The sequence below is a fragment of the Lycium barbarum genome, chromosome 5, assembly GCF_019175385.1.
Source record: "Lycium barbarum isolate Lr01 chromosome 5, ASM1917538v2, whole genome shotgun sequence".
Taxonomy (NCBI): domain Eukaryota; kingdom Viridiplantae; phylum Streptophyta; class Magnoliopsida; order Solanales; family Solanaceae; genus Lycium; species Lycium barbarum.
In genome coordinates, this window is record NC_083341.1 from 43256689 (window position 1) to 43282501 (window position 25813).

The 25813-nt window shown below is 36.7% G+C and overlaps 1 long non-coding RNA gene across 1 annotated transcript; it reads left to right on the plus strand.

Moving 5' to 3' along the window:
* Positions 1-6479: 6479 nt before the first annotated feature.
* LOC132642449 (uncharacterized) lies at positions 6480-11279 on the plus strand. The gene is made up of 3 exons (XR_009583168.1): positions 6480-6671; positions 7172-7227; positions 10751-11279. It is a non-coding gene; the product is annotated as an uncharacterized LOC132642449 (long non-coding RNA).
* The last annotated feature ends 14534 nt before the right edge of the window (positions 11280-25813 follow it).

Below are 25813 nucleotides of genomic sequence, written 5' to 3' on the forward strand. Positions count from 1 at the left end.
TAAATTTATTTAGAAATTAATGAGTGTTCGTGATATTTTATGAGATTTTGTTAAATTTAATTTTTAAAAAAAAACAGAGAAGAAGGGTTTTCATTTTATTTAATTATTAAAAATTATCAAAATTCTGCGAATACTTTATTTCCTTTTAAATCCATGAAGTTAGAGAAATTTAAATAATTTAAGTAATTAACTATTTAACCCTTTAAATTTCAGATTTTTTATATAATTTGCATGATATATGCATAATTACCCAAAAATGTTTCAATTTGGTTAATTAATTAAGTGATAATTACTACAAAATTGATCCTTTTTGTCACGACCCTAATTACCGATCGTGCGGGCACCTACTTTATTATCACTAGTAGGCAAACTCTTACACGTTAACCCTTTAATCACCAGCCAATTTTAACTTCTTTAATCATTTATACTAACACAAATCAATGAACATGTGAATAAATATATAGTCTACCAAGTCAAAATAAATAAATGATACAAGTGCGGAAGTCTAACTATTACATCCCCAAACTCTGAAAGTCATCGTACAAGGACTCTAACTAACAATGTCTAAAGAATGAAGTATATCTCAAATATAATAACAAAGAATGTCTGGAATAAAAATAGACAACTAGACAAGAGATCTTCAGGTGGCGTGGCATGGCATGGATAGAAGCTCACCCTTGGATCTGAAGCAAACTAGCTTCAAGCTAGAGATGTAATCTGGATGAAATCTCTGAAACACAATCTGCACTCAAAAAGGTGCAGCAAGCTAGTATCAGTACAAGCACTATGTACCGGTAAGCATCATAGGCCAACTAAGATTAGTTCACACATATAAGTATAAAATCAATAAGATAAACTGTTACACCTCGGAAATTTTTTTTTGTTGGTACGTAAGTGAACGAACTAGTGATAAGTATGGGTGTATGATGTCCATGAGCAATAAACGACGTTTGATGACCTTAGGCGAGATTTCAAAGGAATCCGACGTAAGACGAGAAAGTTGGCTAAGATAAGGCAAGGTGAGGTAAGCAATGCATGTGCATGGATATGGGTGATTAAAATGAGAAGTCTAAGAAATATGGAAAGTTGTAGAATTGCAATCTACCCAGTGGTCGTAAAGTGCAAATACGGACCGTAAACTGGTATACGGTCCGTAAACTGCCAGGTCGTAAACTTGCATGCAAGCCTTCAACTTTCTGCCAGTTGAGGAAATGGTAAAATACGATCTGGTTTACGGACCGTAAAGTGATTTACGGCCCGTAAACCATGGTCGTAAATCACCATGCAAGCAACCAAAGTTTCTGGTTTTTGAAAAGGTTAAAGACGACCGCAAGGGACGAACCGTAAAATGGAATACGTGGTCGTAAACTCAGTTTACGACCACTGTGCACCGCAGCACAGATTTTGCAATTCATTAAATAAAGGGACCAACACTTGTTTTATTTCATTTCCACATTACACACCTTCTCTCTAAAACCTCTCTCTACATTTATTATCCAAGCTTTCAAGGATCATAAGTCATCAACAACATAAAACAAAGTGAATCAAGAGTAAGAACATCATCAAAGGTCATCCAAGTCAAGAAATCCAAATGGAGAAAAACTAGGGTTTTGCTCAAAGTGGAGTATTATCAACTAAAGCTTGTTCCTACAATTTCTAAGGTAAGATTCATGATATTTATATGATGTTTAAGATATTGGAGAGTTGAAATGCACGGATTGTAGAAAATATGGTCAACTAGGTCATGAATGATGAATAGTGACATTTTGAGGAATAGTTTGAATTGAATCACGAATGTTGTTGTGTTGTGATATGAATGTGTTATAAATGGTATTAAGATCATGAACTAGACACTTTAGACGGATGGACGAAGTTGGGTGTTATGACCTTGAATATGGATGAATTAGAAGCAAGTTGAGAAATCTAGATAATGTGGATAATATGAATGACTAATGACCATTGTTATGATATTAATGAAGGTAGAAACGCTAACATTGGAAGGGGACGTGCAAGTGTAGAATAGTCAGAAAAAAAGGTATGTAAGGCTAACCCTTCTTTCATAAGGCATGGTTCTTTGGCCAAATTCCTAAATCCTCTATACGAGTATGTTGTCTCCAAATGATTGATCTCCGAGCTCATAAGCTCACAATCCTTGATATGTACTACGTTTGTACTACGCTCCTTATATAACGAGTAAGCCTATGATGTAGATGTAACGATAATGATGATGATAGTCATGATAATGATAATAATAATGATGCTAAAGGTGCCTACGGGCTATTAGATGTATGTGTGCCTATAAAGGGCTATAATGAAACCCCGAGCCTATGGTGCCGGGTAGAGTATATGTTTATATATATGGATGTATATGATTACGTAACGCGCGCACACATCTGCAGATGGTACGGATAACCCTGAAGCCTTGGTAGGGCCAGGTAGATATAACATTGAGCTTTGGTTGGCCAAGTATGTATGAAACATCGAACCTTATGGTCCGGTACGCTGCGTATGTATGTATATAAGTGTATGGCTATGTATATAATATGAATATGAATGTGAAAAGACTATGTATATGAATGCGAACAGGGGCATGTATACTAATACGAGCACTATTATTAAATACGCATGAGAAATGGGAATTTCCTATGAAAGGTAGGTAAGTTCCATGATGATGACATTATTGTCTTCCCCTCCTATGCTACTTCACATGTTGTTTACTATGCTTATATATCGATGTTGATCATGCTTTACATACTCAGTACATTCTTCATACTGATGTCCTTTTGTTTGTGGACGCTGCGTCATGCCTGCAGGTGCACAGGGAGATAGACTTGATCCATAGCTGCTTATTCAGAGATTGCATAGCAGAGCTCCTTTTCTTCCGGAGCCATAGCTTTTGGGTACTTACTCTTTTGTGTATATAATTATGGGCATAGCGGGGTCCTGTCCCGCTCATATGTTCTGTTATACTCTTAGAGGCTCGTAGTCACGTGTATACGGTTAGATATGTCTGGCCTTGTCGGCCTATATTTTGTACACCTTATGGTAGCCTTGTCGGCTTATGTACATCTGATGTGGCATAAATGCCAATGATGATTTAAAGATGTGATTGTCCGATGGGACTAGTTTGATGAATGAAAGAAAATGCATGTCTAATTATGTGGCTCACCTAGATGTAAGCATAAGTATAAGTCAAGGGGTGCCCGGGTGGGCTAGCACCGGGTGCTCGTCGCGGCCCCCTAGGCGGGTCGTGACATAAACAGATAGGCACTTAATACTCAAATCCAAGTCACAGAATATCCCATAACAGAGTCACAACCTAAGATGAAGCTTCTAACCCACAAGTCTGTCAAGTTTCAATAATCTCACCTGATAATCACAAGTCCAAGTTCCTTCCCTAGGTGGACTCACTAATCCACAGTCACTAATCCACAATTTAACTCAGTTAATGATTATACCAATACCACAACAGCCATTTCAGCAAACACACCAAAATCAGAACTAAACGAGCCATATAATAATGCAGAATAAAATGTAATGATGTGCAATGCAAAATATGATGATGTGCAATGCACTGGCCAAATACACGCTGTACACACATGCTAACTGATGTCATTACTTAGTAGTCATGACCTGCAGGGGACCCATGGTGTCCACGGACCACTCGTTCCGGAACACTTCTCGGACTCAAGTCACTTATTGCCCTCCACCCAGAATTTACCTCGGACTCGAGCTTATACACCCTCCATTCCGGAAAGAGCCTCGGACCCGGAGCCACTCGATTATACAAGAAACACTATTACATCCCTCTTAAGGAGAAATTATCAAGTAGTATATTATTTTCATCGAGAAGATCATATTATCATCTCACCACAATTGTCATCAATTTGTATCACAAGTTCATCAAGAAGATTATATTAACTTCTGCACAATTTCACATCACAATGTATGTCTCCATGTATTTCAGTTCATTAGTATGTATGGACTATGAACAATCAGCAATATCAATGTTAAACACAAGGCATCATGCCACAAGTCTTCCAAACCATTTCCATCATGCATGAGTGTATGAATGCATAAATTGAGTGTAAACGTGGTAAATCAATACAATCCAATAAAGCAACAGTGAAGGTGCACGTCACAAAGCCACAAGTCATATCAAGACTTGGATCAACTCAGCCATGAAATGAATCATACAATCATCTCCACCAACATAATAGTCTATGTCCTTGTTTACTTCCACATGTAGCAAGTACGCCTCACAACTAAGTCTTGTATCACCAATAAGCTCCACTTTTCTACATATTATCATCAACAGCAACCATACATCATGTTTTCATCTACGTACTATCATAAGTTTATATCACAATTCAAGCCTAAACTTATTATCCTTCCTTTCTCTGATAATATATGTCACAATAAGAGAGAACTGGGTACAACACGATAATTTAGGCAATAAGTCTAATCACAATAATAGGGCAACAAGCCACTATCAACAACAATCAACTGAATAGAAATCCATCCCGAATCGCCATAGTATGAATACAACTACACCTCATGTTTCAGTACATAAAGTAACGACGACGAGCCCACAAAATCAGAAATCATACCAACCTAGCTAATATCCAACCAAAACACCATGTCCGAAGACCTAATCATGCTTTGTCCCGTCAATTATATACAATACATACGTTTCGCTAATCAAAGTCTAACTAAAGTAAGCCATAACCTACCTGGAATGCAGAACAGGAGCCACAAACTACTCCACATGAGCCTTCTATTTCTGAAGCGCCTCATAACGGTTGAAGTCTAACAATATGATGCTAAATAAGCAACAATCCATGTATTCAAACAAAAACGACAATTTGGGGAAGAAGACCCACTTACTTCTACCGTCTTCAATGGATGAAACAATCCTTTAATGGTGAATTTGTTATAACTTCTATCTCTACAATCATTAACCTTCAATTCAAGGGTTTCTAATCAATTTTACCCTTTCCAACAGATTTTAGAACAAAGATTCCATTTTTGTTAGAACCCTAAGTCTCAACATGCAATTTCAACCATAAGAAATCAAATTCCTTTCCTAGAAAGTGATTATATATACTTCTAGATGATTAATCAATAATAAAATAAACAACCCACCAATTATTTAAGGGTTCACTAATTCTAGGATTTTCACCCACCACTGATGGACCTTGAACTAATCATGGAACTTGAAGAAGAAAGGAAAAGAAACAAATAAAGGTAGAGACTTACCCTCCAAGATGCTTTCATCAATGAATGCGATGAATTTTGCCTCTTTCTCTCTTGAAAACTGACTTTGGGGTCTTGGGAATAATGAGTGAAAGTTGGAGTATTAAAAACATTGTTTCTGCCCCCCTTTGGCCGCTGTGGAGGTCTCTAGACCGTTGCAGCGGTCCCGCTATAGCGACCTCTTGGTCGCTATAGCAGCCCTACATGACAGGTCCACACTAAAATGGTCATAACTCCCTCATCCGGAGGCCAAACACATCAATTATTTTTCGTATAGCTTTTTAATTGTGATACGGATATAATGGTTTAGACCTCACTCAATAAAAAGGTCGGATGCTCAATCTGTAGTCATTTCTTTCCACAAACCTCCGGCAAAAACACCGAAGACGAGCGCGACAAAACCCAAACCCATCTAACACTCTTGGGAATCTCACCAAAACTTTTGGACAAGTTCAAAATCATCATAATAGCATGTTGGAACTTTCAAAACATTGACACGGGGTCATCCTAACCCGACGTTGACTGTGGTCAACTCTCACTCGCTAACTTAACTAGCTTCTCCCTCAATGACTCAATTTACACTCAAACCTTATAGATACCAACCCAATGACTTCATTAAGTCATAGATCATACTAACGGGACTTGGGTAAAAGTCAACGGGTCAAAACACTATAACGACCAAACAGGTCATTACACTTTTATATAAATATATTTTTTGGCTTGGCCATAATTAATTTAATCAGTTCGTGATTTAAAGAAATTAGAGTTATTTTCTACAAAATCAGCCTGTTAATATTTTATTTGAAATAATCGGTTTAATTTAATTTAAAAAAAAATTCTAATTAAGCCAAAAAGGCCATAATTGAAATATCATGCTAGGTTAGAATTAATTAAGGCCATTTTAGGCCCATTAACAATTTGGCCGACCTTTTTAAATTATTTTAATAAAATAATTACGGCCTAATTTTTCCTACAATCAAAACTTCTTCAATTTTAACATTTTTTATAATTTTTGTTTTATGTTCTAGATATATACATATATACACCAAGTACATATATGTATACTTGGTGTATACATATACACTTAGGCCCTTTTAATTAATATTCAGCATTTTGGACCGAGTCCAACCCAAAACCAGGCTGAGACCCGGCCCAATTCGTTTAATGAATAAGAATTAACCGCACCCTACCCTTATTTCATTTTATTTCCTTTTCAAATTAACCCCACCGCCTACCCGCTTTCTCTCTCTTCTACTTTCATGAAACCCTAGCAGCTGTCTTAGTTTTCCTCGCCTCTCTCATGCCAAAAATGGCATATTTACAGACCTGGGCTGCAATGCACAGCATTTGCATGCTTATTGTGGTTAAAGTGCTAAAGTTTTACTCATTTTTCATGTTCTTTCTACCCGACTATGGTAACAAATCCTTGCTTTACCTGTTGTTTTAGATTTTTTTAGTCAAAATCGTAATTTTTCTTTTGCTTTAAAGTTTATTTTGCTCGCATTTTACTATTGGTTAATGTTTGTCGGGTCAGATCGACCCAAGAAGGGTCAGATTTGACCGTATGTTGGCTATGCCTTAGATCTAGGTCGTTGGATTGTTGTTTACTGAGTTTGATGGGTTTTATCCCACATCGTTGTTGTTAGTTTTAGTTGAACTTTCGGGGTTCTATAAATAGAATCCCAACCCTCTTACAAAAACAAGTTTTGGAAGGTCGGAAAAAGAAGGAAAAAATAGAAGAGAGGAAATAGAGAAAAAATTGAAAGTAAAGAAGTTGGAAAATTTCGATTTTCAAAAAAAGGGCTTCTTAGTAAAAATAATTTTTAAAAAACCTTTGGCTGAAATAGTTGGGTTTTTTCCTAGTTGAAATATTTGTTCTTACTTTATTTCATTTTTGTGTGGCTGAATTGTTGAGGTTTGGAGGCACAAAGGCTCCCAAATCCATTATTTTCCTGGCTGCACATATAAAAGGTAATTCCTTATTCATTTTAGTTTGCTATTTATAGTTTTTCCTAGTCTAATTGTATTTATATTGTTTAAGTTGGTTTGTGATTAATACTAGTTAGTGGTGTTTCCTACTGCTAAGGGGTTGCCTAGTTGGTTCTGTGCTTAACCTCTGGATTTGTTTGAGGTAGATGTAGTAGAATTCGTGTGAATGCTTGTGTTGGAACTCACTTGGAAATTAGGCTGTTTGAATCTCCTATTAGTTTATTTGTTCATGTGATTCTAGTATTCCTATGTTTGCTGTGACAGGATGTGGTTGAAGCACTTTAAAAGTTTCATGTTTTTCCCCTTCCTTCCTTCCTTATTAAAGTCACATTAGTTTGATTAATTATAATCTTGAGTGGGATCAATGTAGTGAAGTCTAATCCTAGATGTTGTTTAAAGGAGGTAAGACAGTTTATGTGTTGGTTTGGATGAATATGAATAGACTTCCTGCAATGTGTGCTTGTGCTTCTAACTTGAAATCACTTCTTCTTACTAATCAGCCATGAACTACTCTCTTTTGTGAAACAAAGTCTGTTATCAGGATCTTCTTAATTACAGATATTTTGGTTTAACAAATTGGTTTAGATACAGTTCCTGGTGTGTTCCTGGAAGATGTAACACTGGATCTGCTTGCTGATTCCTGGAAGATGTAACACTGGATTAATTTATTTTTTCTTTCCTTCCCTCTTAAATATTCTTGTTCACATAGAATAGAGTTAAGCTAAGATAAATCAATGGCTTGTTTGTTTTGTGAATTAATATTGTGATTAAAAGGGAATCAAGTCCAGCTTGAAATTGTGGGATGGTTGACCGTTAATGGCAAGGTCTATGATCATGTCCTCACCTAATGTAGGTCAAATGTGTGTAACTGTCTATGGTTTGTAGCAAATGTGCGTAATTGTCTATGGCTTGTGGTAAATGTGTGCTAATTGTCTATAAGTGGTAGCAGATCCTAGAACTGTTATGATCAAGGTGTTTGAGTGTTGAAATTTGTTCTTTCCCTTGGTTTGATGAAGCTTTAGTCTCTTGTCTGAACTTGTTGCTTAAACAAATAGAGTCCATAACTTGTTTTATGAAGTTCATGGCACAAGTCCTCCATTTGAAAATGATCCATTCTTAAGTGTTCAGAGTTTGGTAAAAAAAAAAAAAGGAAAATGAAAAGAAAAGATTAATTCTAGGAACTGTAAGACTAAGTCCATTTGAAGATTAATTGGAGTTAGTGTAATCAGTTTAACTAACAAAATGGTTGTCAATCTGTAACTTGGTTAGTGATTATGTTGGAATTGAAAGGTATAAAAGTGGAAGAAAGTGGTTGTCTAGGATGAAGTCTGCTCTTTGGTCTCTTGTTGACTAATCCTATCCTTATTAGTTATTTCATATAACTGTTGAAGTGAATTTATTATGAAAACAGATTGATATGCCATACTATTGCATCTGTGTTGCATTCCATCCATGTATAGGTCTTAATTTGGTAGTTGATCATAAGTGTTCCAATTTAATAAGTTTAAGTGTTAAATGAAGAATGAAATAAAGCAATTTGGTTTTGATTTGTCCAGTCTTAAATAGTTTGGGGACTGAGGCTTTTGCTTTGAGACATTGAATTATGTTTTATTTTCTATGTGCATAAGTGAGGGAGGTGGTGATAATATTTTATGGTCCTTGACTGTCTAGGCTAAAGATGAAAACAAATAGGGAAGACCCTATAATTTTAGTCTAAGTTAAAGAAGAGGATAATAGGATAGGAAAAGAGGGAAAACAACAGTTGAAAACTTAAGAGAAAATTTGGTTTTGATATGAGAACTGTCCAGTCTTCTTTTGGTATATGCTATAGGGGTAATAAAAGGGATTATAAGTGTAGATGTTGGGGTTGAAAACCACTTGGTTAGATGGGGAAGGTCTTTCAAAGACATCTTAGGGGAGGATTGAGAAAGAGTCAAGCATTGCTTGACCCATAGTATATTTCCTCCCAAATAAGAGATTATCATGGCATCCCTCACAAGCCTATGAGGTATAACCTCCTACCTTTGCACCTTTGATGTTCCCTTGCCATTTGGTTAAGTTCACTAGATCCTAAAAATGAAATTTCTTGTGCATTTGTTAGTTGTTCACTAGGATTGATAGCCTGGTCTTGTTGTATTTATTTTGATGTGTCTTAAGAAAAGTGGTTGGACTAGTTTAGATGATGTATAATGATTTGAAAAATTGTAGTAAAGAACTAGAAAGAGGAAAATCTTTTCAAAAGAGGATAATGTTTATTTTGAAAACAAGGCAAAAGAGTTTTATGAAGATGATATGAAAATATGTAACAAATTTTTAACATTTGGTTCAGTTAGGCTCATGAATTAGGAAATTCATATAAATTCTGTGTGCATTTGATGTGGCTCCAACTTATCTGTGAAAAATGGTCTGTCCTCTCCCTTATTTTAAGTAATCGTGGGACCTTTAAAATATGAAAATTAGTAGCTTACATCAATTTAAGGCAATAATGCAGTGTTTTGAGGGTATATTTGACACTTTTCTTTATGATACTTTAGACAACAAGTCATGTTTTCTCTCCATTTTTTGAGATGTTTTCTAAGCTCATTAGTCTAACAAAGGTCTAAGCGGATAAAGAACTTAATTGATCATGTTGGATAGATGTGTTCTCCCCTTGTACAACATTAAAAACAACTAAGAATATGTTGTGCTTGTCCAATTTTGAAGAAGTGAAAACTAAGAGTAGGCCATTGTTTGTGAACTTGTCTAAATCCTGTGCATCCCTTTAAAATCAACTTGGCTTTTTTTCTACAATAGGATAGAATCAAGAGCAAAGGTCTAAAAAATGAGAAACTCTGAACTTAAAAAATGTGAAACTTCTCTACATGCATGGGACTTTGACTTTTCTACTTGCTTAAGTTATGTGTGAAGGTGTAATTATTGTACCTGAGGTTGTATATTCTACATAGGATCATTATGACTTAAAAGTCTCTTGGCAGTTGTTCTACAAATAATCCTGGTTTGGTTTTCATTTTTGCTTGTATCTTAAACTGGATTCTGCTGAGAAGTACTGCAACACCATACTAGTAAATGGTTGTTTTATTTAAAAAAGATTTCTAATTTTTACCTATTGGGATTTTTCATATCGTACCTGTTAGGATTACTATTTGGTTCCTTCTATTTATTCCCTGTATTCTCTAGGAGAATCATTCAGACTTTAGACATAATTCCTAAAAATGGCAAGAACCTTACTTGAACTGTGCACAAAATGTCTAGGCTCATTTAAGGATTTGGTCTAAACAACTCTACATATACTCCATGAATACCAAGTCTATTGTGATTGTGCCATATCTAGAAGCTGGCTTTTCCTTATCCTTAGGTGTCTTTATACTTTGCCATATTTGCTTGATTTAACCTTGTTAAGACTTGTGTTATTTACATGTGACTGCTAGTGTTGTAATTACTTGGTTTAAGTTTAGTCTTTATTATGTTATGTTCATATAGATCGCTTTCTTTCTTCCATGTTTAGGTTTGTGCGGCATCAGGAATAAAGGGGGGTGATGACTTGGCCTTCCACCACCTAGTTTGGGGTTTGAGTTTAAGGACATGAAAAACGCATATGCACATCATATGAGCTTATGAATAAATATGATAAGTTGCTTGTACATGTGTATAATTAAGTATAGAATAGAACTTGTAAACAATAGTGCATTGTGTATATTGTGTGTGTGTATCATGTGTATGATAGGAACAGTAAAATATAAACTAATCGGAATTTTTTGTTTCTTTCCCCCTCTCCACTGTATGGCCACTTGGTTGGTCCAGCCACCCTATTGGGTCAAAAGCCCAATAGGTAAAATTCTTTCAAGTGTTGTTGAGTCCAAAAGGAAAGAAAGGGAAGCTAATATTTTGAAGGCCCAGTCATGGGTAAAAATGACACGAAGGTCCAGCCATGGGTGAAAATGGTTGGGGTTTGGTACACCCCAATTTTCTTTCTTCATTATATTTTCTCTATTAGCTTAAATTGCTTTCGTGTATTGTATTCATTATTTGTAAAACCCACAAACATTATTGGAACCATTATATTGTCAACTAGGCATCTTAGGCAAAACAGTGCATATGCCGTTTAGATTGACTTTAGCACCTAAAACGACCTTTTGAAAATCTGGGAAAATATGCGTACTAATTTTTGAAGATTTAAAAAATGGGAAGCAACAACTTTAGACTTAATAAGTAATAAACCAAAAAGATTTTGCGGAAGCCCAAAAATGGTATAACAACTTGTGCAAAATTAAGGGGATGAACACATTAGGCGGAAAACTTATCTTTTCAAAATGTTGAAACATGTTTTTTTTTCTGGGTTTGAGTCTGAAAAAAAAACGTGGTATTTCGGGGTCTAAGCCCACTCGAGTCCTTTCTTAAACTGGATGTTTCAAAAAATATTTTTTGAGCTAGAGACCATTTGATTCGATATTTTGAGGAAAACAAATGATATAAGCTAATGTGAGAATTAAGACCTTCATTGGTCTACTTTTAAAATCTGTTAGATAAAGGAAGAATGGCTAAGGCCCATTTAAAAAGGGGGCACTAAAGTAAGATATATTTGGGTCAGAACCAACACAACTTATCTTTAAAATAAAACCCAATAAAATCATTTCTTTCGGCCAAGATCCACCTGACTTTTTCAAGATAAATAATTCATGGCTTGGGTCAATGCCTACGTTTAAAATAAAGTAAAGTAGTTTGCGACAAAAAATGGATTTTCAAAATCGATATCTTTCCTTCCAAGATAAAATCTGGGACTTTATAGAAAAATAAATAGCGAGTACATTTTAAGGAAATATATGCACAAGTTATTAGACCTACAAATACAATTCATTTTTCTAAAAAAGACCAAATGTGCAAAATGTAAAGAACCCCTTTCTTAAAAAATCAAAACGGTCCAATTTGCACTTATAAAACAAAATTTAGGTAAGGATATTCTGAAAATGTATTAAACGGATTAATCCGGTCCACATGTGAGTAAAGCATGAATAAAACTTGTTCACCCAAGTCATGAAAAAATAAATAAACTTTCTATCTTTTCCTATAGAAAAATTACTATCCTTGTATATAAAAGGAACTAATTATATCCGGATATCATAATTCTGAATCTAAATGCCCTATATGTAAAGGGAATATATTCAATTCCTTTTTAAAATAATGATTGTTACGATTCGTATTTTCGCGGGCGGGGTTAGCGCTCGGAAAAGCTACTTTAAACTGGTTGGTGCTCTTTCGGACTTTGTTTTAAAAGAGTCGCCACCTAATTTTTAGGAAATTAGGAAAACCAGTTTTGAAGGGTTTATTCATACACCGTGAAAAAACCTTCTTAATCCAAAGTTCTAGGTAAGGGTTCTGGTGATCCCCTAGGGAAGGTGTTAGGCACCCTAGTATTAAGGATCCGTACTATATGGTTGATCTTCAAATTCCAATGTGTGGGTAATTGCATGAACTATTTATTTGGTGTAAAATTCCCATACTTATAAAAATTTGTCCTTTTATTGCATATCAAGTTTTTTAGAAGAATTGAGAGTAGTTCCCTTATACATGGGCTTGTTTTAGGTTGGACTTATCATATCCAAATGAATGTATTTCCTCTTATATACGAGGATAAATAGTTTTTGTAAAGAAGGGAGTTATCTTGTTATAGTAAAAAGTGTACATATACATATATTTCCAATTCATGCCTTAATCCACACTTGGTTCGGGTTAATCATATAGATACGTCAAAACGCCTTACTTATTATTCTGTGACTATGAATATGTTTTCAATTTTATTAAGGAAAAACCGTTTTTAGGACTTTGTTTTAAAAGTCCAGCTTGGTTCAACATTGGGCCATAAAAGAATGGATTTAATTTGCAATGAATAACAGACGATAGCACATTTGTTGAGAGCAAAGGATTTAAACCATATAAGCTTATGTCTGTTTAAAGAAAAAAGGGTTGTTGATTTTTGTATAAGAAAAATGTAATGGGCTCTGGCCCGGAAAATGCATCTTGTTTATACCATTTCTGAAAAAGGAGCATTCAGGAGTGGGCTTTGATCAAAAATCTTTACTTATAGCAATTTGGTGGGCTTTGGCCCAAAACTCAGTTTTTGTTTGTGTGGACTTAGTCCAAAACAACGCCAGTTTTTTCAAATAAAGTACAACACTATGGTTTAGAGAAAATTAACCGTGACTTGCGCAAACCTCTCATTTTAACAACTGGTTTTATAATGAAAAACAACAATGTATTCCTTTTAATTCTGAAAAATAAACTATAGGGCAAGTAATTTTGGTGAAAAGACGTTACATGCCAACATCTACCACGTTTTCTTGAAAATCTTAGTTTATTTTATGAAAACCCATTTGATTTACCTCTTAAAAATCCCTTTTTTAAAAATAAGAAAACGAGACGGGTTTTGAAAATTCGCGAAGGAGCCTAAGGTCAAACTAAACGGCATAAGTACCGTTTGCCTAAAACGTCTAATTCTAACCATTCGGTTTCCAATTGTAATGTGAGTTTACAAATATAAATACAAATACAAACAAACATAACATGTAATAATAATAAAAAGACTTGGGGCGTACCAAGCCCCCTTAACCATTTTCACCCATGGTTGGGCCTTCGTAAATATTTATATTATCTTCCCTTTCTCGGACTCGATAAAGGCATGAAAGAATTGTCCTATTGGGCCTTTGGTTAGATAGGAAGGTTGTGTCCTTGGTCCAAGTGGCCATGCAAAGAGTAAGAAAAAAAAAGAATTCGGTTAGACTAGATCCTATAAAATTTTATATAACATAGAAGGTATACACGTATGGTAATAATAAAAATGACCAAACTATCCTAACATAATATTTCATCCATAGTGCATTTTTTGTGATGTGTGGGCTGAGTATTTTCGAATGGGATTAGGGTGGTTGTCATCATCCTTATTCCCAGTGTCGCACAAGATTCAAGGGGTTTCAACGAACCCCAGACATGGCTAGCACTAGGAGAAAGGTTAGACCAACCCCAAATAATCCTCAACATTACCACAATCAAACACAAGGATGCACTTAAGACCAAATATCATTGAGTAGTTAGACCTTTCAAAATAGAGATATAGAGGAATAGGCAAAACAACTCCCAAAATAAAAGACAATACCACACTGTGTACCATTGCTACTACTCAGTTGCAACAAAAAGGCAGGAATATATTCATTAGACTATAAATTATTACCAACTAGAAGTAATCTTTGTAAAGGAGCTTGACAGTTACAATCATGAAGATATACAAACATGGGCAGATTCTAGGAGTAGTCTTTGCAAATGAGCTTCACAGTTTCAATCATGAAGATATATACACAGGGACAAATCCTAATAAAGGTTTCAATCATAGATATACACTGTCTATATAAAAGGAAACCAGAGCAGGCCCAAGTAAAATAAAGTATATCATATGTCATGTTTGCAAGAGGGAAAATGCAGGTTGAGCAGACAGGTACAACACAGAAAAAATTAGTTTCAGTCAGGTCTAGACATATAAACATAGCACAGAAGTGGATCTTCAGACTCCAGTCAATTTTAACAAGATGAGAACATCATGTGGAGAGGTTTGCAAGCCTTATACATTGTATAGAAAGAATGTAGAAATCATCCATGTCTCTTTGGTGGAGTCCTTGAAGAAAGGATCCACATGCTCTTAATGGTCTTTGATGATTCAGTTCTAATACCCTTATTATTCATGTTTCATGTTTCCTTTAAAGTCTTCCTTTTGTGTTTAGTTTAGCCATATATATATGCACCTAGGTTCATTGCTAGGTTTCGCTAAGCTATTCATCAATGTATGTCAGATTCTATCCAAGTTTTCTAGGTTCTGGCAACAGAGTCCATATGATTCTAACAGATTTGTACAGTCAATATGCACCACCATGGGCTTATAGAAGTTCCATGGTGCCTTTTATGTGGAGGAAAGGTGTTGTGAACCCATAAATGCTTGGTTCTCTCTTAATCCTCTCTCAAGGCACCTTTTGAAAAAAAAGCTCTTCTAGGCCATATGATTTTTAGCTTACTCTTAATCCCTTCTAATCATAAGGAACATTGCCACTAAAACTATTCACAGCAAAATGTTTTAACAAGTTCAAATTCATGTGCACCTAGGCAGACAGGATCATTTAGGCTAGAACTAGAGCCATTTCTCACCACTTAGGCCTAGCAAAGTTCATACAGAGTCATAACATAGGTCAAATTGTCATTAGCAAGTTCCTTAAATCATTTCAATCTTCACAGAACCATCTCAAGTTAGCCTGAACATTCAGCAAGTCATGTCATACTATAAACTACATTTGACCAAGTCATAGAAAGTTTATGTGAGGCAATAAAGTAGAGATAACTAAATATCTGGACAAAGCATTAAAACTCAGACCCAAACTCAAGTGACTCAAGAAAAGGACAGTAGGTAAAATTCCATTTTTTGAATATTGAACCAGTTTTATTCTAATAGAACTCATTTAGGAACCTCATGGTTTTAAAAAAACACAGGTTATATTAGCAACTTGATTCACCCCTCATACAACTCTTAGGTATGGCATGATCACATCTATTGATTAGGATACAGTGTTGATTTTCACCTTGAGGCATTCAAGACCACTAAAAAAGGTTCAAAGATATTTTCAGCAAACAAGCAACCAAATGGCCTTGGGTCAACCCTGATTTTCAGTAGTGGTCCTCTAATACTTAAGCATGATCAAACTTTTAAGTCTTCGACACTAGTAGATTCACAGAAAAGAAAAAGAAAGAAAGACTCAGTTGGAAAATAAATAAATTCCCAAAATGCAATGTGCAGGGGCAAAGACAGTAGGGTATTTTCATAAACAAGCTATATGGCAACCATTTTAGATTTCCATTCAAGTTATAAAGGGGTATCCTCTTTAAAAGATTGACTCAGATCACCTACTAGCTTGCATTTTAGGCAGGGTTCCTCTCACTAATGTACACAAGATTCAAATTAGCTGAGGTGGTTTCATTCTGCCTCCCCTTTACCTAGTCTTGTTTTAATACTGAAGTAGATCATCTTTGTAAAGCAGTGTCAACCTAATAAACTAATGGTTCATTATTAGTCTAACCCCCTTCCCTCTAACAGCCCTAGCTTAGTTCTTTTCAAACTTATTCCTATTATGGTTATGTCCTTGATTGATGTTCAAACACTTAACTTAATAATAGCTAGTTTACCGAGGCTAGGTTCATTCAATATTCATTAATTTTAAACTTAAGTTGTTAGCAACAAGCTCAGTCCAAAGGTCATGATCAAAGAGGGATTTTAAGCATTATAGTCTCCCAACAAGGCATACATAATCTACAGGTCTTATTTTAGCTTGACTTGTCTTTAATATGAGATAGTAAGCTAGACTGAGCTCAGAACAGAACATAAGACTCTTATAGACTCCTAGAACAAAGCAACCTCATCAAGAGGTCATATAGTCTAAACTAATACTCAAACAGTCTTATAATACCCTATGTTCCCTAATTAACTAAAGTAAACTCTGTATTCCTGTTACATCCGGTAGTTTCATTCGTTAAGATTTATAAGTATTGGATGTTTTAAGTCTGGATACTGGAGGTACTTTCAAGGATATACGAGAACATGTGCACCAATTTGGTTATGAGGGTTTAAGTTCATATTGTAAGCTATGGGAGGATTGGAGAGCAAGTAAATTAAGGGAATTAAGTTTTTGAAATTTTGGAGAAAAATATGAGGGGCAATTTTGTCCCAACTTTAAGGAAGAATATCTTTTAGTATATGAGGAGTTTTGAAGCAAAGCAAAATCCTAAATTGAAGTTCATGAAGTCTAGTTTAAAATGCAACAAACCATCATCGATATGATGTCGGAGTAGAGACTTATGGACGTTACAAGTTAGGCGGCCAGAGCAGGAGACTGCATTGCACGAACACACGGTGTCGCGCGTTGCTACAGTGCTACAATGCCAATCGACTTTACTCCACTATATACGGGCTAAAATCCATCTTTTTCTCCATAATAAACTTCCCAATTACTCTAGAAAGCTCAGCCAACATAGGAGAGCTTATATACACCACAAACTGAGGATTTTACATAATTTTCAAGTGACGGAGTATTAATCGAGGTCCAAGTAATGTATAGTCCCGATTATAGTTTTGTTTTGTGTTAGAGTTGACTTGGATCAAGTAAACATTGAAGATTTGATATTCTAGCAAAATTAAGGTATGAATCTCTTTTTATTAATATTGATTTAGGAATATACAAGAATGAGAGTTATAATTATTGTGTTGGTATTGTTGGCGTATGGATTGAGGTTTGAAGAAAGTTTTCGATGAAATTGTGCATATTTATCTTGTAGAATCTTGATGATATTGTTGTTGTTTTTGTTGTTGTTTATGGTTGTTGTTGTTGTCGGTTGTTGGTATTGTGATTTCGGGCTAGCCATATATACAGAGGAGATGTTGCCCGAATTTCGGCAGATTCTAAATGGATTCGAATTAAAGGCTTAAGACGAACATGTGAGGATGAGTCTAATAATAGTTTGAATTGTTTTATATGTATATTACGGGATTGCGAAAGATCTTAAGTAAATTTCAAGACAGGAAGTATGTTTGAAAGTCGAGAAATAAGCCTCCAGGTATGTTAAGGCTAGTTCCTTTCTTTCTAAAGGCATGATCCTTTTGTTATAAACCTTTGTGTCGTACCCATAATATCCTTGGTCCCACAAATGCTAGAAGTCCACAAATCTCGTGATCCTTATGATGTTATTGAGCTTCTAAAGGCATGATTCTTTTCGTACCAACCCATGCATGAATTCCATAAAAATCCTCATTTCCAAGAATGTTAGAGATTCATGACTCCTAAAGTTTTTATGATCCTAAAGATGAATAATTTTTGTATGATAACCAAGACGATGATTGTAAGGGATTTATTTATCAAAGCTCCAAGGCATACGGATTTCATGTTCATATGAGATGATTTCATTCATAGAGATTTCCAAGTACATAAGCTTTATATTATTATGAGATGATTGAGCTTACTTTACAATTTCTTAATTTCATTCATTTTTTGTAATCTCACCTTATGATCCTTGTTCCTTCAAGGTGGGATAAACGATGACGATTGATCCATAATATAATCGGAGGCTAGCGACCTTACGTCACTCCGATATAGTTGTGGCTTTTGATTGAGCTCTCATGCATTCTTTATATATATGTATGTATTTTCTCACACTGCGTGGCGCTATAGTCAGCCGGGCATGGCACATAGATGTGCACACCACTGCAGTGGGCATGTTATGATATCGCCCCGGATGAGGGAGGCCCGGACGTGGGCTAATGACGGTAACACCGAGCCTTAATGGTCGGGCATGATACTATATATATAACACCGAGCCTTAATGGCTGGGCACGGTACTATATATATGTATAAAAAAAATGTTTTTAAAAAAAGTTAAGCATGCATGACATCCGTCTCAAGAGGCATCCAGACATACATGTTATCTCTTTTCTTATTTCATGTTACTTTTCATATCTGTATTATGTTGTTATCCATGCCTTACATACCCAGTACATTACTCGTACTGACGTCCCTTCTTGTGGACGCTGTGTTCATACCCGCAGGATTAGGTAGTCAGGCAAGCAGCCCAGTGCTGTAGGATCTTCCCTCAGCTGCAGTCAGTGCGCTCCACTTGGTTTGGAGCCGTAGTCTATTTTGGTATGATATTTTGATTTGTACATATGGGTATGACGTAGCCTTGTCTCATCCTTCCTACAGTTTATATTCCATAGAGGTCTGTAGACATTTGTACGTAGTTAGCAAGTTATGTAGCCTTGCCGGCTCTATGATACTCGTGATGTTGTAGCGATCTTGTTGGTTCGCATATGCACATATATGTTGGATTACCGGATATTTTTATGTTGGGCCCTTTTTGCATGCAGGTATTCTTTAAGTTATGTTATATGTTGTTCAAGGTAACTGTTAAGTCAGGTGGTTCCCGGTGTATGGGTCGGAGCCCGTCATGCCCCTCATTAGGGTGTGACAATTCCAATACATTACTGATAGTGTACTGTTGACCCTTACCAGACCTCAAACCTATTCAACATAGACCATTTCAATTTTCCAGCAGTCTCAAACATTTTTTACAAAGGATTAGCACTAGTCTAGATCATTTAATTCAAACACATACCTAAATACCAGACTAGGCACATAGCTAATAGGGTGTCATGCCCCAAAACCCACCCTAGACGTGACCGGCATCTGACGTCATGAACAACATCGGAAGAACCTAAAAGATGCAATAACAATACCTGAACCCGCCAGGTTCAATATTCGCCTCCAATAGTTTATAAAATAAATGTAAACAAATCATGAATATATGAATTAAATCAGCGGAAGTCTTTATTAATCAATTACTTAATCAAACGTAATAACGTGCCCGAGAGTTAATCAATAACTCAACCACTACCCACAAGAATGCATACTATGGAGCTTCTAAGATAGAGGAATAATAGCTTGACTCATCGGGACGCAGCCCGAAAAAATAATATAATGAACAAACAAATAAATAGGGTGGCCCACGAATGAACGTGTGGGCTCACCAAATCAGCAGCAACATCAAGTCCTTCCTAAATGCCCGGAGTATCAAGAACCTGCTCTTCCCCGTTACCTAACATACCATAAAAAACAACAATGGTATGCCTGAGTACTTCGTACTCAGTGAGTGCCTCAGGGACAATAAGTAATAATAAAATAGAGTACAATAATACAGAAAGAAATAAGTCCTGAAAATTATGTGAAACCAACGTAAGAACAGTTATTCAGTTTGTGTATCTAAATAAGAATTATCAAAACCGATTATAAGGCCTCTTGTCAAGGTACAACTTCAAATATGCCTTTCAATTGATCATAATTAACAACAACAATTCCATGAGAAAATAAGAATATCACACCTGCCAATATAGGCCCAAGAATCAAGCACATCGAAGGGGTGACCGTAGAGGTTCCCTAGTCACAGCGCACCACATCGGAATATGTAATTCTCGGTGGCTATCCTTCCTCCCGAATAGCTAGGAATAAACCGCACTCCGGGTAGCGAACCCGGTAGTGGCCACTCTTCCTCCCGAATGGCTAGGCAATTACCACACTAGGATCCACAGAAACTACCCTACCTCCCGAGTAGCTAGGCCAAACACAACAATCAAATTCATAGCATGGAAGCTGAATTATAGCATAGAAGCTAAATCACAATTATCTCAATGTAGTCACACCATCCATTAGCATTAACTTTGAAAAAGTTTCCAGTTCTTCAAACAAAGTTCAATTGTCATAGTTTCTCATGAAAACCTCATTACCAACCATTAAGCCTTATTATTCATCATCTCATATAAAGGAAAAACAGTTGGTATCACATATACATGTATAGGGTATAGTACAGTTAAGGTCTAATGTGGGCTTGCCCCCTCACACACATCAACCATGATAAAAACATGAATTAGGGTTTCAAAATATGAGAAGTTCACCTTTCTATTCAATAAAGAACTTTTGAAAAGAAGTCATGCATTCCAAAATAAGATTTTCAAAAGAGACATACCTTAATTAAGCCTTACGTAATTCAACAATTTGCTTTTACAATGAAGAACACCCAAAACCCTAGCTTGAGTCACCTTGAGAAGGATTACTTTGCAAACCCTAGGTTATTCATTCAAGAATCATGTTAAGAATCATGGGTTTAATGCTAAGATTGATTAATAATGTTAAAGATGCTCTTACCTTAAGGTTTGGAGACTTGGAGAAAAGGTTTTCGTCCTTAGGGTATATGAGAATGGTATTAATTCATAAAATTAACTGAATCCCACTATTTATATACACAGCTCGCGGCTGGTGAAATACGGCCAGAAATACGAACCATATTTCAAAATACGGGCCGTATTATGTGGCCGTAGTTAACAATAATGAAAACAGTGAGCAGTCTTAGGGAACAGGTGAAATACGTCTAGAAATACGGACCGTATTTCAAAATACGGGTCTTAAACTCTGGTCGTATTTTATGATAGCCAAAAACAGTGAGCCACCTAAGAAGGTGGGTGAAATATGCCTAAGTTATACGGACCGTATTTCAAAATACGGGTCGTATTCTTGGTCATTTTTTACATTTGACAAAAACAGTGAAGTCCAATTCTCCAAGACACTTCACACTTAGCTCAGATCTACGGAGTGTTACATTATCCCCCCTTTAAGATCATTCGTCCTCGAATGAGGATCATAGCCTAGAAAGAATTTACTAAACCACAAGTTGTTTCAAACAACACAACGATTCATCTACGAATAATTAAAACGCTAGCTCATACCTGCCATAGGGAACAAGTAAGGATATCTTTTCTTCATGTCCTCCTCTGCTTCCCAAGTAGCTTCCTTAGTATTATGGTTTCGCCACAACACTTTAACCGACGCTACATCCTTTGTTCTCAACCTTCTAACTTGACGATCTAAAATCTGAACTGGTTCTTCTTCATAAGACAGAGCTTCATCAATTTCAATATCTTCATGGTGCAACACATGGAAGAATCAGGTTTGTACAATCTCAACATCGAAATGTGAAACACCAGAAGAACCATGGACATCTCAGCCGGTAATCTCAACTCGTACGCTACCTTCCCAACCTTTTTTGTAATCTCGTAAGGACCAATATAGCGAGGACTAAGCTTTCCCTTTCTGCCAAAACACATTACCCCCTTCATAGGTGACACTTTGAAGAAAACCTTGTAACCAATAGCAAATTCCAATTCCCTACGCCTCATGTCTGTATAAGACTTTTGTCTACTCTAAGCGGTCTTCAGTCGCTGCACAATAAGATTTACCTTCTCAATCGCCTCATGAACTGAATCAAGACCCAACAACTATACTTCTGTTAGTTCAAACCAACCAATTGGAGACCGACAACGCCTCCCATAAAGAGCCTCAGAAGGAGCCATCTGTATACTCGCTTGATAGCAATTATTGTAAGCGAATTCCACCAGAGGTAGGTGTTCATCCTAACTTTCTCCAAAATCGATTGTACAAGCACGCAACATATCCTCCAAAGTTTGAATAGTTTTCTCTGTCTGCCCGTCAGTTTGAGGATGAAAGGCAGTGCTCAATTTCACTCTAGTCCCCAAACTTTCTTGAAACGTCTTCTAGAAATGAGTAGTAAATTGCGTACATCTGTCAGATATGATGGATGCTGAAACACCGTGCAACCTAACAATCTCCTTCAAATATAACTTGGCGTACTCTGCCGCGGCATATGACGTCTTCACAGGAAGAAAATGGGCAGGCTTCGTGAATCTATCCACAATCACCCAAATCGAGTCATACTTGGCCCTTGTACGAGGTAAACCTGCAACAAAATCCATATTTATCATCTCCCATTTCCATTGAGGAATCTCAATGTTTTGAGCCAAGCCACTAGGCCTTTGATGTTCAGCCTTCACCTATTGATAGTTTAGACATTTAGCCACAAAGTTAGAAATATCAACCTTCATGCTCTTCCACCAATAGTGTTGTTTCAAATCCTTATACATCTTGGTGGATCCCGGATGAACAGAATACTTCGAACTATGAGCTTTCATCATCAATTCTTGTGGAAGACCATCAACATCGGGAACACACGATCTTCCTTGAAACCGCAGAACACTATCGCCCGTTCCAACAGTGAATGAAGTGTACTTACCCCTTTCCACTCCATCTCGCAGCTTTGCCAAAATTTCATCATCATACTGCTTTGACTTGATCCTCTCCACGATATCAGATCGCGCTGGTGTGACTCCCACTAACTCACCCTCTTCGGTTTCATCAAGTCTGACACCAAGACTAGAAAGTCTTCGAATTTCTCTTCCTATAGGCATGTCATGTGCACGCAAATACGCTAACGTGCCCATGGACTTCCAACTCAAAGCTTCAGCAACCACATTGGCCTTGTCAGGATGATACAAAATATTCAAGTCATAATCGTTTAACAACTCTAATCACCTCCTTTGTCTAAGGTTCAACTCGCACTGCTTGAAGATATATTGCAGACTCTTGTGATCAGTAAAAACATCACAATGCTCACCATACAGATAATGACGCCAAATTTTCAAAGCAAAAACTACAGCAGCCAACTCCAAGTCATGAGTCAGGTAATTCTTCTCATGCTTTTTCAACTTTCGCCAAGCATAAGCAATCACCTTACCATTCTGCATTAACACACAACCCAAACCAATTCTAGAAGCATCACAATACACCACATATCCACCAAACCCAGAAGGTAAAGTCAAAATAGGAGCCGAAGTCAATCTTGCCTTAAGTACTTAGAAACACTTTTCACAAGCTTCGGAACACTGAAACTTAGCAGTCTTCTGCGTCAACTTAGTCAATGAAGAGGCTATAGATGAAAATCCTTCCACAAACTTTATGTAATAATTTCTAAGCTCAAGAAATTACGAATATCAGTCACACTCGTGGGTCTAGGCCAATCCTTCACCGCTGAAATTTTCTGAGGATCTACCTTGATACCGTCACCAGACACCACATGACCTAAGAAAGCCACAGAATCAAGCCAGAATTCACACTTAGAAAATTACGCATAAAGCTTGCTCTCCTCGAGTGTTGTCAAAGTTATTCTCAAATGATTAGTATGATCTTCATGACTTTCAGAATGCACCAAGATACCATCGATAAACACAATAATGAAGCAATCTAGATAAGGCTTAAACACACGATTCATCAATTCCATAAATGCAGCAGGCGCATTAGTAAACCCAAAGGACATCACTAGAAACTCAAAGTGCTCATAACGAGTACGGAAAGCGGTTTACTGAATATCCTCCTCCTTTATCTGTAATTGGTGATACCCATACCTTAAGTCAATCTTCGAAAAGAACTTAGCACCCTGAAGTTGGTCGAATAGATCATCTATACTAGGAAACAGATATTTATTCTTAATGGTCACCTTATTAAGCTGACGATAGTCAACACACATCCTAAAGGAACCATCCTTCTTCCTAACAAAGACGACTGCAGCACCCCAAGGTGAGGAACTTGGTCGGATGAAGCCCTTATCCAACAAGTCCTTTAACTGATCCTTTAATTTTCTTAGTTCCACCGGAGCCATACGATAAGAAGGGATAGAAATAGGTTGGGTGTCGGGAATAACATCAATCCCAAAATCAATAACTCTATCAGGAGGAATACCTGGAAGATCTTCGGGAAACACTTTGGGATAATCACTAAATATGGGAACAGATGCAAATTCGGGAACTAGGGCTTTTGTATCAATAACAGCAACCAAATGGTAAATACACCCCTTAGTGATCATCTTATGAGCTTTAAGATAGGAAATAAATCTACCCCTTGGTTTAGAAATTTCACCCTCCCACACAATAACAGGCTCATCGAGGAAGGCGAAACGAACAAACTTATGGCAACAATCCACATTAGCATAACATGCGGACAACCAGTCCATCCCCATAATTACATCAGAATCCACCATCTCAAGTTCGTACAAATCAACCATGGTCTTACAACCTTTAATCACAACAACACAATTTTTATACACGCTAGAAGCAATAACAGGAACACCATAAGGAGTATCAACAACAAAGGGTTCCAATAAAGGTTCGGGTTTCATGCCCATATCAAGAGCGAAATAAGGCGTCACATAGGATAAATTTGAACCCGGATCAATCAATGAATAAGCATCATGAGAAGAGATAGTAAGGATACCTATAACCACAGCTTCAGAAGGCTCAGCTGCCTCCCTACGAGTCACCCCAGAAAGTTGAGTTGTGCCTCCACCAGAAGTGTTAGCAACTTCCTTTCCTTTGCCATTATTACGAGCATTCTGATTATTATTGTTAGCATTACCAGAAGGCGAATTTTTAGCATATGCAGAATGAGGCGAATCATTCCTTTGGTTAGACATGGTAGCCATCTCGCGTAGCCACTTTCTGCATTCCCTCATAAGATTCCCCCTAATACCACAGTGATGACAGATACGATCTTCCCATACAGCAGACCGACTACTACCCTGGGAGAACCTGCTTACGTTATTATTTTTTTGACCTTACCCACCAGAAGGCACACTGACATTTGAATATGCGCAAAACTGAGCAGGTGAAAAATACCCTTTACTCTGCCCTCCCTTATAGCTATTACCACGGAAGCCACCCACCGATCGGGCCTTCTTGTTCTGATCTCGATCCATTCTCACTTCATTTTTCCAAATTTCTTGTTGTTCAGAAAACCCACCCAGAGATGCGACAGTGCAAGTAGGCGACATAGCAACAACAGCGCATGAAGACTTGATACGTGGTACCAAGCCTTTCACAAAACGAGTCAGATACCAAGCCTTTTACAAAATGAGTCAACTTGTGCTTTTCAGTCGGAATCATGTATAAAGCATGCTTTTCAGTCGGAATCATGTATACTAGCGAACCGACTTGTTTCCCTGTTTCGTCTTTTCAAATTTCATAGCCATAGTAAATCTCTCCTTATCAGACAGAAACCTCTCAATGAACGCCTCTTCAAATTTAGCCCACATAGGAGCT